The 7,672-nt window shown below is 33.1% G+C and overlaps 1 long non-coding RNA gene across 2 annotated transcripts in view; it reads left to right on the top strand.

Annotated features, from left to right (window-relative positions):
• Positions 1-1,992: 1,992 nt before the first annotated feature.
• The window catches only part of LOC136064296 (uncharacterized), a 9,390-nt gene continuing 3,710 nt past the window's right edge, over positions 1,993-7,672 (top strand). The window contains exons 1-2 of one of the 2 annotated variants that reach the window (XR_010625936.1): positions 1,993-2,233; positions 6,274-6,546. This is a non-coding gene — a long non-coding RNA (uncharacterized LOC136064296). Of the gene's footprint in view, positions 2,234-6,273; positions 6,547-7,672 lie in introns of those variants that run through there. The other variant, XR_010625935.1, reaches the window with a different exon arrangement.

Genomic DNA, 7,672 nt, shown 5'->3' with positions numbered 1-7,672 from the left:
ATTTAATGCTTAAATGAGTGGGGAAAGTTGTGGCATTTTAATATTAAAATGAATAAAATTGGAAAACAAAATGTAAAGATGGCAAAGTTAATATTAAAGATTAGAAGTTAGTCAAAATGTTTAATTCTACATTGAAAAATAAGAGAACTCTTTTATTGTTTTTAAGTGTGGTGATTAATAGGCTGAAATATATTGGAACATCCCCTCAATTCCAAACTAAATCGTCCCTCCTAACGAGAGAAATTACCAGGGGCAATGATGGATTCGAAAATAGAGAAAGTTGCAAGCCAACCCACCCACCCAGTGGACCAAAAAGACTTACCATTAAAACAGGGTGCAATGATGGATTCAGAAATAAAGAAAGATAAAGGCTCCCAGTTCAAGTCGAAGGCCACTATGACTCGAGAGTTGAGTTTATTGTTTTACTAAGTAAAGATTCAATGTAGAGTACACCTTCATTATGCATACTGACTTGTATTTGCTTGGTAATCTCTCTTTAACTAACATTTAATATTTAAATGAGTGGGGAAAGTTGTAGCATTTTAATATTAAAATGAATGAAATTGGAAAACTAAATGTAAAGATAGCGAAGTTAATATTAAAGATTAGAAGTTAGTTAAAATGTTTAATTCCACATTGAAAAAAAGGGAGCTATTTTTATTGTTTTTAAGTGTGGTGATTAATAGGCTGAAATATATTGGAACATCCCCTCAATTCCAAACTAAATCATCCCTCCTAACGAGAGAAATTACCAGGGGCGATGATGGATTCGAAAATAGAGAAAGTTGCAAGCCAACCCACCCACCCAGTGGACCAAAAAGACTTACCATTAAAACAGGGTGCAATGATAGATTCAGAAATAAAGAAAGATAAAGGCTCCCAGTTCAAGTCGAAGGCCACTATGACTCGAGAGTTGAGTTTATTGTTTTACTAAGTAAAGATTCAATGTAGAGTACACCTTCATTATGCATATTGACTTGTATTTGCTTGGTAATCTCTCTTTAACTAACATTTAATATTTAAATGAGTGGGGAAAGTTGTAGCATTTTAATATTAAAATGAATGAAATTGGAAAACTAAATGTAAAGATGGCGAAGTTAATATTAAAGATTAGAAGTTAGTTAAAATGTTTAATTCCACATTGAAAAAAAGGAGCTATTTTTATTGTTTTTAATTGTGGTGATTTATAGGCTGAAATATATTGGAACATCCCCTCAATTCCAAACTAAATCATCCCTCCTAACGAGAGAAATTACCAGGACGATGATGGATTTGAAAATGAAGAAAGTTGCAGGCCAACCCACCCATCTAGTGACCAAAAAGACTTACCATTAAAATAGGTGTGATGATGGACTTAGAAATAAAGAAAGATAAAGGCTCCTAGCCACTGCCTTCACAATCGCATGAGGAGATGAAGTAGAGGGCTAATTCAAAATTGGGGCAATGATTAAGAAATTGCAGGGTGTCAAGTCACCGCCTTCACAATCACATGCTGCGATGATGCAACAGAGGCAAAGATGGCTTCAATATTAGAGAAATATCTAGGGTTGAGCTTTTGTCAAGTCGGGTTGGTTTCTTAGCAACCTACAACTCGACCCGACATTTCCGGGGAGGAACCTAACCCAACCTGAAAATTTTGGCTCATGGTCAGGTTGGGTTTCGAGTTGGTCTTTCGGGTCAGATTTTTTTATTTTTTGTCCTTGTTATTGAAAAAAAATCAACAAAGAACAAAACAAAGATTAATCTTAAGATACTTTCTATAATTGATTTTTAGGAATAGTTAAAATAAATTAGACGTTTATGGTAATAGTTAAATTATCATTAAATAAAATGAATTAAATAGAATATACTATTTTTTAAATTGGATACTTTTTATAATTTTATTTTTAGGAAAAGTAAAAAAAAAAAAATAGACACTTAAGGTAATAGTTTTTTTTTTTTTTTACAAGATAGAATTCTACTTTAACCTAATCTAAGTGATATATGTGTTTCTTGGGACTTAACAATGCTTGACTTGTCTTTATCAACCCACAAAACCTGGGATGATGGATGGTGATCATTTTGAATCCCAACATCCCTCTTCTTCATAGAATTTTGAAAACACATGATTTGTGCAACAGGGATACCCAGAGTCCAGTAAACAGATCAGCGTCTAAGATGGGGTGGGGTTGCCGGCAATCTTGGGCAGAAGATGTCCAAGCGTGTTTCGATTGCCAAGGTCACACTCAATCCTGTAATTTCCTTCTCTGAAACAACATTTTGTCTAAAAAATAAATTTAGTTGTTGGGTTGAATTTTTTTACTAATTTTTGGATGTTGTACATTGCAATTGAAGGGTCTAGAGTAATTGTTAATTATTGCACTGTATAGAAGGGGGAGATGCGAAGCCTTCGATGGTTATCAAAAAATATGTGTTTGTATGTTAGATAGAGGGGTTTTTTTGCCCTAGGATTTTAATTTTTTAAGTTTTTAAGTAGAGTTGTTAGTTCTTTTTCCACTGGCTTTATTTTCATATATAAATTTTCCGAGTTTATTGTTTACACATATTTTTCATTAGTGAAAATCGAAGCACATGTATTTAAGAGACAAAGTGTTGAGGAATTGAAAAATGTGTGTTTGAGATAGACAGGTTTGGATCTGAGATTTTGAAATATATGGTGTTTGTTTGTTTTTTTTTGTTTTTTTTCTCTGTTACATTGGTGTTAGTTTGGCTCCGCCAGTTAGATTGTGATTCTAGAATCCTGATGGAGAATAATTTTCATTTGGGGAAGAGGATTGGGAATGCAGAGATAAGTTGTAGATTAGGATTTAGAAACAAAGAAACTTGACAAAAGAATCTTCCAAATTTTGAAGTTCTAGAGTTCATACCTGAAGGAAATCTTCTTAGTTAATTAGTATGGTGATTTTTGAAGAAGTTCTAGAACAATAGAGACTAATCTAGTAGAAAAGAAAGGTTGAGGGAAAGAATGATTGGAATTGATAATACTATGCTTGCATTGATTAGAAAGAGAGATACAATATCTATATAGGGCTGGGTGAGACGGTCAAAGCCAATAACCATTGCTCACGTCACCATATCAGAAATAGAAACAGATTCTGTTACAACACTATGACCTCTATTGTCATTTCATGTGTCCCTATCAGTTAACTTAGGCTTCCATTGATATGCATGTCGTTTTGGTTATTGTATTGCTGTATTTGCAATGTCATTTGTTTCATTAATGCATATCTCTTTATGTCCCTCTCAAACCTAGGGGGAGGTATTAGCGTGAGTTTCGAACAAATAACAATAAATCGAGCAAAAGACATTTAGTGAAAATGTCACCAAGTTGATCCTTTGTAGAGATAAATTGCACTTGAATATCCTTTTGAATGACACACTCTCGCACAAAAAGGTAATCCACCTCTATATGTTTTGTGAGAGAATGGAAAACTGGATTAGATGCCAAGGCCATTGCAGATAAGTTGTCATGCCATAATAAGGGAGGCTTAAGAAGATAAATGTGTAACTCTTGCAACAAAATTCTCAACCAAGAGAGGTCAGCTACAGTAGAAGCTAAGGCCCGGTATTCGGCCTCGGTGGAACTTCTAGAAACAGTGGGTTGCTTTTTAGCAGCTCAAGTAATAGGATTGGAACCCAGAAAAGCAATGAAGCCTGATGTAGCCAAAGCTCAGTCTTTGACAAAATTAGACTAATCTTGGTGTGGCTCTTTCAGTTACCACTTATTAGGCACTTATACTGTTATACAATGTTTCGTTTCTTTTCACCCATTTTTATTTTTCTTTAACTCGTATAAGTACATAACGAGTATTCCCTACTAAAGTCTTGAATAGAAAGTATTGTTTCCAATCTCTCATTTCCTTGCCATGTAGCTTGATAAAATGTCCATATTGTATGTTGCAAATAAGCTTATAGATATAAATTGGCTGGTGGTTTTCCTCACAACTATGCACTTAACCCAATATCCATGTGCACAAAATCCTATGGCCTTATAGCCTGGTATTGTAGGAAGATTATTGTGGACCAAACCCTTTTTATTTTTTTCTGCTATGCTAAAAAATATCTCCTTTAGGATTCATTTTGATCTCCTGCATAAATTTTCCTAGTTCAACTTTTCTTAAGCTTCCCCTGAAGTATGAGCTTGAAAAGCATAATTTTAGGATGTATAGGAATTAAAATTGTAAAAAATATCATCCATGGTTTCTGAGTTGCTTGGATTGCAATTTGGTAAGGCATGTGATAGTATGTATAATGAATCTTTAAGGGTTTTTTTTTTTTGAAAAATACATAAACAGGCTTGATTTATACAAGGCATAACCCAAAAAAGAAAGGAACAGGAGCCTAAAGATGAGAATGTAACAAGAGCGAACAAGTTTGGGAAATGGAAATATGAACAAGGCATAACCTAAAAAGGGAAGAGAGCGGAATGTTGATGTTGAATAATCGTTTGGCAAAGGATTGATCCTATTGAATATTATCAGGTGGTGCGACATTCTAAAATATCTGCATGAAATATTACTTGATTCTATTTCAAAGAAACTAAATAAACGTAAAAATATCAAGAAGACAAACTAGTACAAACATGAGTGTACGTCTTTACTTGAGCATTTAAACATGGAGATAAGTGAATGACATTCACGTATGGAACTCACAAACACATTCAGTTTTGGGGTCCTATGGAATAAATGTTGAACATAGACAAAAACAAATAAGAATATTATCACACATAACAATGCTCCCTAAATACATATACAAATAGCATAAGACAGATCCAGCTAATTATACCATAATAGAGAAAACATTATAAGGCCCAGTGTGGAATGAACATAAGCTTTAGATGTATACACCAACATCATAGTCTCCTACCAACTTGAAGCTAAGAAGCGTGTAATTGACACCACCTGTTATCATATAACTGCAAGTGAGACTTTAAATGTGCAATGAGTTTTTTTTTTTTTTTTTTTTTTTAAGAGATAGTTAGAATACAATGCTAACCCCACACCTTAAACCCTTTCCCCCCTTACACCCCCAAGCACTTTGTGCATGGAGAGGTGTCAATTAAATTATAAGGCTCTCGACCTACATGCTTCTATATATGAGTTAAATGGAGTACTTTCATCACTTTTATACTTCCATATATGATGAGGAAAAACGAAACCTATAATTTAACAAGTTTAATTAGTATCATCTTTTAAAGATTTCAACATAATTTCTAGAATGTGATGTTTTTGTTCTTATAATAAATGTAAAATTAAAGCAAAATAATCAGGGTGGACAGAACAACAAAAATTTTGTGAAGCCAAGATCTTAGCAAACTATCAACAATTTGCCAAATATGGTTTTCCAGATTTTATGAAACTATCATTAAAATACTTCTAGATGGGGATATAAAGGCTTGAGCGCAGCCAAAACTCCTTCCTAGACATGCAAATAAAAACTATTAGTCCACAAGTAATTATCTTAAAATTAGCAAAATATGTCTTTTTTCTGAACAAGATGTATTGGACTCATTGTTTATTAGATATTTTTTTATGAATATTAGTTATCGTAAATAAATTGGTTCCAAGTTGTCTAATAATTTGATAACTAGAGTCAAGTTGCATTCTATTTGTGTGTTTTCTTTTTGCAAATGTGTTAGGGACCGAAAATATATTTAGTTGGTAATAAGTATAACCATATGGGCAATGGAATAAGTTTTGATTGAGCATGATTAGCAACCTCCTTGCATACTCCCTTAAACAAGCTCACATTTCTTAGATGGCTCCTAAAGTGTTTGTTGTGATACTTATTTCTGTCTTATTGGTTGTTCACCACAGCACTGCTAATGCAGTGAAATATGGATACTTTGGGTAGGAAATCTCCCTATTAGTATATGATATTGTAGTAGATCGAATGAAAGCCACATACCTAGGCTTTGAAAATCACTGCTCTTCCATTAGGATTTGATATTCTGTACCAGGTGAGCAATTGAATAGTGTGTATATATATATATCTTCATCAGTGACCCTACATAGTACAGGTATTTCTATATATCATCTTTCTTTCTTTGGGAAATAAAAACATCTTTCTTAATAATGAGTAACATCGAATTCTACCAAACTCTACATGATTTTTTTTATTACTGATCTGCTGCTCACAAAAATATTTCTTGGGTTTTTTGTTGGCTAGTACTGTTTCATATGTTGTGCCTTATATATATGTTTGTGTGTGTGTGTGTGTTCATTTTTAAGCATTTTTGGACACTGACCAAATACTTAACTCATATCGGAAAAGGTTATATGCTCGCCAACAGTATGACTTGCCCAGCATCACATATTCTCCTCAATCTCAATGGTCACAATTTGCTCTTATTGTTGTGTCTCATGATCCTTTTTTTTTCCCTGTACGAGTAAAAAATATATATGTGACTTAAGTAATCATAATATTTGCAATTGAAAAATGACAGTAGCTATGTGATTACTATTGATGCTTCAATAATTGATTGTAAGTGAAAAAAAATACTCTGTCAAAACATTTTCTTGGTATATGCAAATTGTTTTTTCTTTTCTTTTCTTTCTCTTTTCTTTTCAATAAAACTGTGGTCTAATTTTTGGTATTTAATAAAATTGAACTATTTGCAAATTCTATATTGTGATATTCTATATGTAGGAGTAGAACTGTCAAATTAAAGAGATGATGTGGTGTGAATGAGCCATACCTTTCCTTTAAACATGTGTTGTATGGTAGCATTGAGGTCTCCCTTCCATTGACAATTTCTTACTTTTTTTTCATCCCATGGTGAAGATGGAACTTGAACTTCATCATATACTCCCTCCAGCTTAGGTGTCTTTAGATTAGATGGAATAAACATGCTTAAAGTAGGACATCCAATTACCGTTATTTCCTTCAATGATGGCCACTCAAAAGCATTAGTTTCGGGGCAAAAACACTTTAGATTTGGTAAGTCCCTGAGCAAGATTGAGTTCACTTTGGGGAACAAAACTTCCTTTTCTTCCTTTTCTTCTCTTGCTCTTTGAAGGATTTCTTCAATTTTTTTACAGCTAGTAACTCTTATTTCCTCTAACATCACAAGCAATTTTGCTATGGATGGTGAGAACAAGTATGTCAGACTTTTACATCCACTTACTTCTAACAATCTCAGGTTTTTGAAGCCCATAATTCTTTCTGGACCCTTCTTCCATATGTGCATCAGATTTGGTAAATTATACAGATTCAATTTTCTTAACTGATCAAGTACTGATTCCACATGACTTTCTTCAAAATTTAGTTCCTCAAGTTGAAATATAACTTCCAGTGAATCACAGCTACTCAATTCAATCGTTTTTAGATTCTTTAAGCACTCAATCAAATGGGATGGAAAAGTACACCACATCTCAGAGGGGTTGTCGATGTCATTAGCTCTTGGATCCTTCACCATAGTCAAATTACCCTACAAATAATCAATTGATTTTAAAGAACTAAATAATCATTATGTTTATATCCATGGGCTTGACAACAAAACATAATACATCTGTCTACAAAAGAAGGTGGTATATACAAATAGAAAAGCAATAAATGTTGATGTTTATTTATTTTATCACTCTGTTGATTGACTTAAGGTTGTAACCATGCTTCATAATACAGGTGCATTAATCTAGAACTTTCATTGTGTTATTTTCTTTAAAATATAAGA

Source organism: Quercus suber, unplaced genomic scaffold (genome assembly GCF_002906115.3).
Source record: "Quercus suber isolate HL8 unplaced genomic scaffold, Cork oak 2.0 scaffold_659, whole genome shotgun sequence".
In the NCBI taxonomy this organism is placed as follows: domain Eukaryota; kingdom Viridiplantae; phylum Streptophyta; class Magnoliopsida; order Fagales; family Fagaceae; genus Quercus; species Quercus suber.
Note: the sequence above shows the minus strand (reverse complement) of the source record. Positions and strands in the feature narration are given on the sequence as shown.